Source organism: Hippopotamus amphibius, chromosome 11 (genome assembly GCF_030028045.1).
Source record: "Hippopotamus amphibius kiboko isolate mHipAmp2 chromosome 11, mHipAmp2.hap2, whole genome shotgun sequence".
NCBI lineage: Eukaryota > Metazoa > Chordata > Mammalia > Artiodactyla > Hippopotamidae > Hippopotamus > Hippopotamus amphibius.
The window spans coordinates 51,356,544-51,369,583 of NC_080196.1; the positions used below are offsets into that span (position 1 = coordinate 51,356,544).

A 13,040-nucleotide genomic window follows, 5' to 3' on the forward strand; every position below is an offset into this window, starting at 1 on the left:
TGATCCACTTGGACTCTTAGTACATATAAATCCATGACTCAATGTTTTCCCTAAACGTTCTGCTGATGCCAAAAACCAGAGAAAGACACAAGGCTGGAATCTAGGAATGAGCTGCAATTGTATTCTCTACCTCAGGCTGAGAATTTGTGTAGGGACTTTCAAAGACGGAAACCAATAAGCCTATTATATTGCAAACACAAAAGACAAAGGTTTTTGTAATAAACACAAATTGAAAAGGGAAGGATTAGAGCATGAGTAACAAAGAAGAGAAATAATTATTCTGAGTGGGATAGGAGTGTAAAAGGATTACCACCCACCAGGCCAGCTCAAGAGAATAAATCTCAGAGCTTTCAGCAGCTGCAAGGCAGGTGATCCTATAAATATTCCATAATATTTCTAAAATTAAATGCCGCTGTTGTAGAAACAAAAGGATGAAATGGGTCATGCCACAGGAGGCGTGTCAGTCAGAAAACAGTCAGAAAAACTATTGGAAAACGAGGCCCATACCAGGCAGTCCAATAGAAGGAATTTAATACAGGGCATTAGTTATAAGGGTGTTGGTAGAACTAAAAGAAACAAACAGGGAATGGTGAGGAAGTTACAGAGATGGGAGTGTGGACCTAAAGGCCAGAAGCAAGGCTGCTTTGTGGGAGTCAGAGCCACACAAAGGCTCAGACATGCAGATATACAGCCCAAAGCAAACACAGAGGGGAACTAGATCCTGTTTCTTTCCAGTCTGCCAACAATGCCTCCCACTGGGAGAACCTACAGAGGTGTCAGTGAGCAAGGGAGCCTGGGAAAGCGGGTGTCAAGGGAAGGGTATGGAGTAGATCTGAATGCAAGTGAGCAGATAATCGGCCCAACAGACAATCACCAAGGAAACCTATGACATAGAGAAAAAGGCACCACTGCTTCCACTTAGAGCTAAAAGGAACCCTCAACAGCAAAGAGATGACATCAATATTAGTTTCAATCAGAGTACCATTTAGAAATGCCATTGGGATATGTCCCCCCACCAAAAAGGCGCTGCTAATATTGAAAGTCTCCCTACATAAACAGATTTCTTTCCACATGTAAGAGGGTAAAAGGAAACCCATTTTTAGTTGTTCATCCACTCTCAGATTTCATAGACCTGGAAGAATTCAAAGAAAAAACTTGGGGTAATGCATGTAGGATGGCCATGGCCATCACTTTAATTTCCCTAAGATATTAAAACTTACACAAATACCATCTAACAATTCTCTGATTTGATGAAATAAGGCCATTGTAATAGCAGAACACTAAAAGGATATATTTCCAAAATTAAGCACTGTCCTGACTACCCTGTCTTTACTTTTCCATTTTGTTGCAGCGTGTGAAAAGTTTGCAAAACCAGCACAGAATCACAGAAGGACATTAGGTTATCTCAATGAGAGGTTCCCCAAAGGATTGTATTGACTTGTAAAGCTGAATGAGCTCTGGAGAAGAAAGCATAGAATCCTGGACCAATTACACTTGTATAAGCTTGGACAATGTAATCTCTGGGTCCCACTTTCCTTAGACTGTGAAGATTAGATTGGAACATCTCTGCATCTTCAGGGTGAGCAAAGATGTGAGAGACTTGCTCAGCTCAGTCTCTGTAAAGTGTGAGAACAAAAATCACAAATACCGATTTCTAGCCCAGTGCACATGGTTAGGTTGTGCCCACCACGTAGGAGGTAAAGGACACCTGGGCACTTTGATTGGTGCCTCATTCCCTCTTTCTGTGCCACCTTTTTGCTCAGCTCACATTCACGAAGCAATGCATCCTCCAAATTGAACGGATACTCTTGCACCTACACATGATGCTCATGAGGGTGGAGCCATCACCTCAATTTTTTCCTACTAAACAATTCAATGTAAAAATTGGCATGATGATAAAATATGGCATAATGGAGGAATTTATTTTTGTCATTAATTTTAACATTGTTTTATTGACAAATGTCAATCTGTAATTCCAAAGAAAACCAAAGATAAAAAGAAAAATACAAAAGGAGTTCTCACATTATGCTGATGTTGGAGTAAATTATCACCAATGCTAAATTTCTACAGAAAGTCAATAAAAAGAGGGGGGGAGGTAATTGGGACTATAAACCATTGGTAACCTGCCCCTCATATAATCGCTATAGCCAGCCCAAGTGACCTGAAAAGTGTAAGAATTCTGGTCAATAAAGCAAAAGACAAATGGGAGTTTAATTCTCCTTGGTCTCATAACTAGCAGGTAATTTGAATGCAAGTCCTGCTCAGCTTTTCGAGTCCAAGGCTAGTGCACTTACCATGAGCTGCTTCAAAAAAAAAGCCCATGTGATCACAGGGTGTCACCAACAGAAAAGGTCCTGCTTTGTTTACACACAGGGACATGACAGCATCTGCTGGCTTCACTGCCCCAAAAAGAAGTTAAATAATGCTCACTATTGCTTGACTTGAAGAGAGGTTGGTAATCACCCTGAGGAATTAGGCAAAAAATACAACAAAGTGATTCTTTGTAATATTAGTGCATTTTCTGCTATATCGGGGTACAAACTCAGAGCCCTGTGTCCAGGCACATGTACACACATGGGGAACATACCCCCGTTCCCTGCAGTAAAAGGGACAGAAAGGATAACCTTGGGTTTGACAAAAAAGGCACAATTCACTTCCAATAGTTGCTAGATTGATTTTATCAGCTATCCACTGAGGAGGGCTTTTCAGCATTTTCCTGTCACTGTTCCCCTCAGAGAGCACTGACCCAAAACTTGAAGTCCAGAAAAGTCACCAATGCAGAACCACACAGCCCTTTGTAGAAGGGGCCACCTTCAAGGTGAGACCAGACAACAGCCTGACACCATCCATATTTGCCCAGAGACAACACAATTGTAAGTTCGAGCACACCTCATGGGAAACCAATATGTCAAGTTCTCAAAAAGAACACCTTACCTGATGCGGCTGAGAACTGGACCATCTGCTATAGGAGGGAACACCGGACGGCTTGCTGGCTGAGGTTCTCTAAAAAAGGAAAGAGAAAAAAGATGGCACGCTGTCACACAGACTGAACATGCTTCACATTTCTCTAAACAAATGATTTATTCAGTGTCTACAATTCCAAAAGTTAACACATCTTAGACGCTATCTGAACTGAGTCTCTCTGTTTCATTTCTTTTAAAACATAGTCTCCTCAACAAGTATGATCATACGGACATTAAAGTCAAGACATCTGGATCCAAGGCTCAGTTTGTACTAGCTGTTTAACCTGGTACAGTGAGTCACCCACATGCTCTCTGTCTCACTTTCTCTTCCATGGAACCTGGAATAATCATTTTTATGTCACTGGATTCCTGTGAGGGTCACATATGATAGTAGCTGTGAAGCACTTTATACAGTAAAGAACCATGCACATATAAGGCATCCAACAAGCAGAAAATAACATACATTATTTTACATATCTGTTTGAAACAAAACTGGTTTACAAACACCTAAGCTAATAAATAAGCTAATAAATGAGATCATGTGAGAGCCAGTTATTCTTGTTATAAAAAGATCCTTCACGTTGCAAGAGGACCACACCATTGCTACCACATGGTTGCTACCGCCGTTGCAACCTGGGCTTGTAAAATGCTACAAGCTCAACCCAAACCATTCTCATCAACATTTCCTTTACCTACTTCTACCATGGAGGCTAGAAAAGCTACATGCTCACTTTCTGAGTATTTCTTCCTACCAGCACTGGCCCATGAGATGTGACCATGATTCTGCTGTGGGTGGGGGGTGGTCAGGAGTTCTGGGAACTTTGCTTTTTTGACAAAAGGGGAAAGATAAGGCTTATACTTTCCTCATCACTCTTCTTTCTCTCTACATGCAGATATGCTATGTGGGAGCTGGAGCAACCATTTTGTGACCATGAGGAAAAGGCTGAGATGCTATCCTTGATCTTGTTAAGCAGCTGAACAATGACTTTCAGTTGCTACTTTTGCCCAAACCCTCCTCGTGTCATTGATGTTAATTGCATTTTTCTGTTAATTGCAGGGTGTAAGGCCATGCTTTGCCAGCTCATTCAAATTAAGAGTCAAATCACAAGATTTTAATTCTTCAGAAGCTTGAGGATGCTTCAGGCAGAGAGAACATATAGACAGAGGCATGAAGATGTGGAAGTGATTGGTATGCTTTGAAAATGATCAACAGGTCAATACAGTATGGCCAACTCCTGAATCCCCCATTGCTGCACTCTATTTGCTCTTCAGGACCCCTGTGTGATTCCCGGCTAGGCTTTGCTGATTCCAACAGCTTCCCTGCATCTCTGCAACAGTGAGCCTGGCATGCTGACTGCTGCTGTGTCCTGCCTGCTCTTATCAGCTTGCCTTTGCATCTGCTCCTCCCAGGGTGCTGGGCTGGGACCTGCTCTCAGGCCCTCCCAGACTCTCCTGCCCCACTGAGGTTAATGGGATTGAACCTGAGGTCAAGTGTGAAAGAAGCATCTTGTTTTCAACTTGGACAGAGGGATAACCTCAAGGAGGAGCTAGCAGTTAAACCAAAAGCTTCATCCTGTTTCCTCAGGGAGAAATGACAGGGATGACCTTATCACTGAAGGATCATGTGCATTCTCCAATGTTCACTTTCCTAGTTGTGAGATAAGGTCCCCATGCTCCCTTCCCATCTAGCCCCAAATCCATTCAATTCAATGATTCTAATATATTTACTTTTAAAATACACAAATGATGACCGATTATAGTGGCAACACTGACTTTCCATGGAAGGATTAGATTCCTTTCAATATTATGCATTTAAAACACCAAAACAAAACAAAACAAAACAAAAACAAACAAACTTCTTCTTGGATCTCAGCTAACTAGATAAGGTTCATAATCTAGAATAGCTCTTTGCCTAGATATTTTAACAGAATCCACTTTCCCTATACTTTTAGGAAAAGGTTGTCAGCTGGTTTTCCAGCCCGACAATTTGGGCTTCAGGAGAATCTAAGTCTCCTTAAATCATAAGATTTTAGAATTCACCATCAGACTAATTTTGGAAGCATCATCTCTTGAGAACATAATTCATCATTGTTTAAAGTCACAATATGGGTTTCTGAAATTGTAACAATAAATTTTATATTTATTATCAGCAAAATTAAGCTTTGTTTTTTTTTTAATTGAGATATAATTGACATACAACACTGTGTAAGTTCAAGGTGTACAGCATGTTGATTTGATACATTTATATACTGCAATATGATGACCACTGTACTGTAACACTTCTGTCATGTCACATAATTATCATTTCTTTTTTGTAGTGAGAACAATTAAGATCTTGTCCATCAGCAACTTTGAAGTTTATAACAGTGTTGTTCACTATAATTTCTATGTTATGCATTAGATCTCTAGGACTTATTTATCTACTAGTTGCAAGTTTGTACCCTTAAACAACACCTTCCCCCACCAGCCCTTGGTAACCAACATTCTACTCTGTTTTTACGATCTTGGCTTTTTAGATTCCACATATAAGTGATATCAGACATTATTTGTCTTTCCCTGTCTGACTTATCTCACTTAGCACAATAACCTCCAAATCCAATCATGTTGTCACAAATGGCAGGATTTCCTTCTTTCTTGTGGCTAAGTAATATTCCACGCACCACATCTTCTATGTCCCGTGTTGATGAACACTTAGGTTGTTTCCATATCTTGCCTCTTGTGAATGATCATGCCATAAGCATGGGAATGCAGATACCTATTCAATGTCTTGTTTTCATTTTCTTTGGATATACACCCAGCAGTGGGATTGCTGGATCATATGGTGGCTCTATTTTTAATCTTTTAAGGAACCTCCATACTGTTCTCCACAGTGCTGGTACCAGTTTACCTTCCCACCAACAGCGTAGGAGGGTTCCCTTTTCTCCACATCCTTGCCAACCCTTGTTTCTTATCTTCTTGAAAGCTTTGGTTTTTATAAATACAATTTAAATTCTAGTAATCAGAGTCAAGACATGAGCACTGACATTCACAACACACTTTAAAGAAAAGTGAGATGCGTGACCTGCAGCATAAGACTCAAATTCTTAAGGAGCGTTGAAGTGGGAAGGGCAGAAGATGGGCACTTGTGGATTTGAATGCAATAATAACTCACTATGAAATGGACCTCTATCTCCTCTGGAAAAGTATCACAATACTTCCATGTCCATGCTTCATATTTCCCTAAAGGGCACACTGCACATCCGCACTGACACAAGTATGATTCACTTTATAACAGTAATTGCAGTCTTGTGATTCACATGCTTCATGTCCTTCCCAGTGCTCAGGATGAATGTAAAAGGCAAGAGAGACAAAGCAACTGGGCAACATTAAGTACAAATGTTAAAGTCAAAGTCATCACAACATTCATAATCATATTATAGCGTCTCATGGATGTGGCTGTATTTGAAAACTAGTCTCATAGCACAAAACATGAAATCTGGTTGGGTTTCCTTCATGTGTTTTTTAATAAATTAGCCATAATGTATGGTTTGGATTTCAAGTTAGACAAAATAAACTCACCCGATAAACCAGATAAATAATCGTTCATACTGAAACCAAGTGGGGCCCACAGTGGGGCCTCCCAGGCACTGAAACCAAGTGGGGACTGGGCACAGAAGCCTCCTTTTGCCCACCATTTCTTATAGGAAAGACTCCAGCCTCCATGACCTTCTCTGAATTCCAAAGGGCAGACTGAAACACTAAACAAGGGAGGAGCAGCAAGAAACTACCTGAGGTGAGATTAAAGGGACCAGAGAAGCTCATCAAGATTAGGAGATGACCACCTGAATGAGATTAACGGTGTGTAAGCCCTGCTCACACCCTAATCTTGTCAGAGACCCCACCTTTGAACCACTGTTATAAAACCCTTCATCAAATCCTCCCCAGTTTGGACACAGTTTTTGGAGGCAGAAGCCAAGTGTGTTCCCCTTTGCCTGACAAAGCAATAAAGCTACGCTTCTCTACTTCACCCAAAACTCTGTCTCCGGGTTGGATTCGGCACTGGTGTACAGAGAGGCTGAGCTTTCCTAACAATAGCCTCAAAGGACAGTACGCATATCAGAATAAAGAGGCTTGTTGGTTTAAATGAGAATGCTCTGACCCCGGGAATTCACAAATCTCTGAGCATGGGATCCAGCATTTTGCATTTGTAAGAGGCTCTTCAATTGATTCACATTAGATCTTAGAAGCAAAGAAAAAGGCCAGAATAATCCTAGCACACCCTTCTCAAGCTACAGGCATCCACTGAAAGACGAACTATGAAGAGCAGAGGCAAGAAGACCCAAGGATATTATTGAGCAGTTTTCTCTAAACAGATAAAATGAACTCTCAAACTCTAGAGAAATATTTCTGGAATCTGTGGGAAGACACTTTGGGAAAAAGAATCTCATTTTTAATCTACAGATATGGATTAAACTTTGAACCACCAAACTTTGAATTAAATGGGTGGGTAAGGGTTTCAGTTTGGATATCCACCCCTACCCCATACACCCCTGCCCTGAGAAAACCTTCCCTAAATACCAAGAATAGGCTCTGCCCTACTGAGGTGTTTCCACCTACCGCTTATCAAAACTCTCATCATTCTATCTTGTAACTGCCTTCTAAATGCAGCTTTCTCTTGTAGACTGTACATCCCACAAGGTAATAGGGATGGGGCAGTGTAGCAAGTTGGGACTAGATCTTACTTACTTGTGTAACCAGGCATGCCTGTGTCTGGAATATAGTAAGTGCTCAGTATATAGAAAGTGATGTCAAGTCAATTAATTAAAAGTTTCATTAAACTTAACCCATTTCAACTTCGGCAAGTATGGATACACTGGTGATGGAAGTGACATTTCTGAGGGCAAATATCCATAAAAATTGGTAGGATTCGAGAGCCCCAGTGCTAATTAAACTTCTTAACAGTGTAGCACCATCGGCCCAGACATCGAGACATTAGGATGGGGAGTTTTCTTAAATATGGCTTCATAGAAGATATTGCTCAAGTAATGAGGGCAAGAAATAAGGAAAATGACAGACACCACTTTGAACCTGAGAGTCTTGGGCGCATGTTAATCCACATAGTAAGTCTCTAGTATGAGTACTGTGGGGCACACTTTGAAAAATCCAGATGACCCATCAAAGCAGGCAGAAGCTAGAAGTCAAAGAGATATGGAGACGCAAACATTTACCCTACGCTGCATCTTTTTCTCTCTCCCTTCTCCAGGCTGGCGAGGCTTGTGGGAAGGTAATTTACTTAGAAGATTTTAGTGACAAAAGTGTGCAGACAATGCGACTAACAGGCTTCCTTTTTAACAGACTGTTCTGTTAAACCAAGGAAAAGGAGTATTATGCAGAAATTTGGAAGACAGACCAAATTCAAGGGCAGCTCACAGTTGAGGAAAGCTGCCAGATGCTGCAGCAAGACGGCCAGCCAGCCAGGGAGCCGCTGTTCTCCATCCTACAACTGTCCTCTAAATCGAATTGCCCATCACCATAAGACAAGGAGCTTGGCGAACATGGACATTTTTCAGTAGCTGGAGTTTTTCCTGCATTAAGCCATGAGCCTATTTGAAGCACGAAAAATGGAAAACCAATAAATAGTGTTGGAAGATGCCAATTGGACATGTGAATTCAACATCTTAGCACAAAATGTCATTGACAAATAGGATTCAGGAGTCCTCGTGGGTGACTCAGACAGACTGAACTCTGGATGACAGACATGACTTCTGGGATTTTCATTTCAGATGGAAAAATCATGTTTCCAACGAGGTGACTCACACAAGGAACAAGACCAAAAGAGCAAATAACCTAGACAGCAGTAACATTTTTAATAAGCAAGGTATAGAGAGCTGACTCAAAACCTTTCTTCTGGAGCAAGAAACTTTGTAAAGTACAAGTGGCAAAGGCTCTACCCACATACAGCTTAATAAGTAGCTACCAAAAAAAAAAAATCACAAGGATACAAATTAGATAAACTAAGAAAAGAAAATTGATTAAAACACACACACACAAACACACACACACACACACACACACACGGTGAAGTTCCGGAGTCTCTTTAACAATTTTGCTATTGAAAGGGCTGCATCATTTCCTCGTTACAGCTGTGCTGTTCCAGAACACACACTCTAATATGTGTTGCTACACTGATTTGTCATACTAAACTTCTACATAGTTAGTGTCTGTGAGATAGATAAAAAACAATCTCTAAACTCTTTGTCCTTTATAAATGCAATCACAAACTGATTACCCTCATTTTAACAAGGAATTATCGAGCCAATTACAGAATCCCAGAACTCTGGACCTAACTAGCTCCATCAAGGAGCTTCAGCACATTGCTAATGTGACAGGGAATCCTAAGAGCTGGGTAACAGATGCTACTTAAAAGCTGACCTAAATCTTCCCAGTTTCAATAAAAGCTCAGATCATTAAGGTATATGACAAGCAGCTCCCATATTCTCTTTCTTCCTAGTGCTAACCATCCTTTGGAATTCTTTTCTCCATTAAATCAATCCATTTTCTTTAACATTTTTCTGTGTGCCCTAGTTTCCAGGCTTTCAGTCATGTCACTGCCCTCCTTGGCCACCCCCAAAGCCTGCAAGCTCCTCCCTATGAAGCTGTGAAATCTGACATTGGACAAGTTACTCCTTCGGTCCTCATTCCATGACAAAATGCAAAATAAAATAAATCTAAGCTAGCCTCAATGCAAAAACATGAAAGAGAGAAAATCGCAATACAATTAAGTCTTAAAGATGGATTTAGGAACTATATTCAATAGATTTTGCCTCTTGGTTTTACTTATTTTTCAGTAATGGAAGAGAAATAGCTGAGTCTGGTTTAAGGAGCCCTAACCAGTTCTTCGTACTTTGCTTAGAAAAAAGTGCATGTAAAATAACACAGACTCCATCTTCCTCTAAGAGTTAAAATGCCATGAGGGTTTATTGAAATCAAAATGATGTTCTCAGGGTTTGTGTTTGTTAGTCCCCCCTAACCCCCATGCACTTTAACTTGACAAGCATTTTTTTGCATACCTAGTATGTGCAAAGTTCTCTATTAGCAACAGGGCTTACAAAGATGGATGGGAGTCTCCCCAAGGAACCACATGCAAGCGCGTCCACTGTCATTCTTCATCCCATTTCCCTACTGCAATTTCTTCATAGCTCTGATCTCTATCTGAAATTACCTGTTTGCATACTTGTTTGGTTCTACATTTTTCGTGTCCCTCACTAGAATATTAGTACCAGGAAAGCAGGGTTCTTGTCTTGTCTTTTCCCCACTTTCCTTTGTTAATCATCACTTCTACTGTCATGCATACAGCAGTGTCTCAGTCAATATGAACTGAAATTATGAATGAATGGAGAGACTCAGTTCTTGTCCTCAAAGAGTGAAGGAGATTAAGAAATGCAAAACTCCACTACAGGAAAGAGTATTGCTCCTTCCCTCGTGCATCTGTGCCCTGTATGGGGGAGCCATTTGCAACATAAAAAAAAAAAAAAAATCATACACTGGTCTATTATAGCACTTTTTCAGCAGAAATGGTAAAGTGCCTTACCGTAATAAATTTATGACAATATCCCAACAACTGGAAGCAAAATATCTCACTTTCAAAAAGGCACTCTGTAGGCTACGATGGTCTCCAGGGGCAATTCCCTGGCCTTGGGTTTTGAGTGCCCCAGACAAGGAGCGAGGACAGAAGAGGTTTTTTCACCAACAGATGCTGCTTTAAATGACCAAACTGTGGGCTCCAGGCTCCACGACGGCCTCAAATGACCCCCTGGGTCCTGGTATTCACACCATTTTGTAAACCCTTCCACACTGTACCAGGGCTGGTATGCATAACCCACAAAATGCAGTAGAGATGATGATAGTCACTCACTGGGTTAGGTTCTAACTTGGGCTGCTCCCTCACTCTAGGATCACTTCCTGTGGGAAGGGCTGTATCATGAGCCACCCTTTGGAGTGTCCCAGCCAGTGAGAAGTCGAAAGAGCCTGCAAACAGCCATGTGGGCAAACTTGAAGTTTGACCCTGCAGCCCCAGTCAAGTCTTCAGAGGCTGCAGCCCTGGCTAAAGGCTTGACTGTAACTTTAAGAGAGACTCTGACCCAGAAGCACCCAGCGAATAACCCCTACCCTCAGAAACACACAAGGTAATCCATGTTTGTCACTCAGCTGCTAAATTTGGGGGTAATTTGTTACATAGTGATAGATAACTAATTCACCTTATTAGCAGAAAAGCTATTCACCTCTTACAAGTAAAAGTCTATAGAAAGCATTTAATATCCTATGAATCATACCTAAGGGGGAGGAAAGCACTATTCTTGTGACTGATGGAAAAAAGAAGTTTCAGGATTTTTTTTTCCCCTTTAGGTCTTTTTAAAAAGCTAAGTCCCTGAATTTTCACAGTGTGATTTAACATGTCTTGCAGTCACTTTCTTCAAGGAGAGAGAACTGTAAGTCCCTGAAGACACAAACACAAGGCAACCTCCAGCTCCCTTCCTGCACAAGACTAAAAACAGCAAACAGAATGCTCAGTAAATAAATGATAAGCTTCCTGTTATCAAGCAGCTTGCTGTGTAACTCAACTTGATCTTGCTGTATCTTACAAAAAACAGCGGATTCACTTGAGCTGCTGGGCTCAGCTGCCACTCCATGTCTCAGAGACACAGAAACCCTCCCCTAGCAGCTGCCTAACAGGGCAGTGTAGGGAGTTCCGCCTTCAAGGTACTAAGGGGAGGAGAGGTATGCACAGACTCCTTGTCCCCCAGAATGTGTGCTATGCAGAAACTGGACCTGCCAAGCAACCTACTGAAAAATGGTTCTTTGGTCAGTTTGGGGAAATGCTGTTTCCCAAGTGATCTAACCCAGGGGTCAGCACAATTTTTCTATAATGGGCTATACAGTAAATACTATAGGCTTTGTGGGCCATACAGCCTGTTTCACAACCACTCAACTCTCCTGTGGACCATGACAGCAGCCACGGACAATACAAACAGGTGTAACTGGGTTCCTGTAAAACTTTATTTGCAAAAATAGGCTTGGGTCAGATTTGGTCCATGGGCTGGGATTGGTATATTGTTCCTGCTCCTCACTGGAATGCTGAAACACCAAGAAAGCAGGAAAACAACACAGAGGACATTGCTCCAGCTTCTCTCTTACAGAATCACTGCAGATTCTGACATATAAAAGGCATGAAGAATTTCTGCTCCAAAGAGAAATTATCCATGGATCTATTTGTTCAACTCAATTTCCCAACAATTATTTGCCCAAAGAACATATTTACTTGCTTAACGATTTCTCTCTTGCACTCTTCTGCCTTCTCTCCTCTCTTCTCCTCTCGCTCTGTCAACTTGTCTCATTTTTATGTTTTTAACTGAAGTAGAGTTGATTTGCAATGTTGTGTTAATTTTTGCTGTATAGCAAAGTGATTCAGAGATATATATATAGATATATTCTTTTTTTATATTATTCCCCATTATTATGGTTTATCATAGGATATTTAATATTGTTCTCTGTGCTATACAGCAGGACCTTGTTGTTTATCCATTTCACATGTAACAGCTTACATTTCTCAACATGTTTTATTATTGAATATCTATTAATAATTCAGGGATCTAGTCTTCCATAGAATGTCCCTGAAGAAATAATGTTATGTAATTTGTCCTGTATATCAGACTGAGTGAGCAATTTGATTCTAACTCCACAGAGAATGACTTGGAACATGAAGCGTCAATGAATGCTTCAAGCAAGACCTTGACTTTTATGCATAGGACCCAGCTCCACCCCCACCAACCAGCCCATAAACACCAGGTCTGGGACATCTCAGGTCAAGCAACTAACTGGGTGGGGATACAGCCACACCCACCAGCAGACAGACTGCCATAAGACCCCCTGAGCCCACAGCCACCCCTGAACACAGCCCAGCCCACCAGAAGTCTTGGGATCCAGCCCCATACAACAGTGAGCAAGCTCTAGTCCTGGGTCCCCTGGAGACCTGCTGCCAGAGACCAGCTCCACCAAGCAGAGAGTCTGCTTGGGACAAAGCCTCAACCACCAACAGGA

At 41.3% G+C, this 13,040-nt stretch overlaps 1 pseudogene; it reads left to right on the forward strand.

Annotated features, from left to right (window-relative positions):
- Nucleotides 1-9,648, forward strand: part of LOC130830902 (mitochondrial carrier homolog 1-like) — a 30,181-nt pseudogene extending 20,533 nt beyond the window's left edge.
- The last annotated feature ends 3,392 nt before the right edge of the window (nt 9,649-13,040 follow it).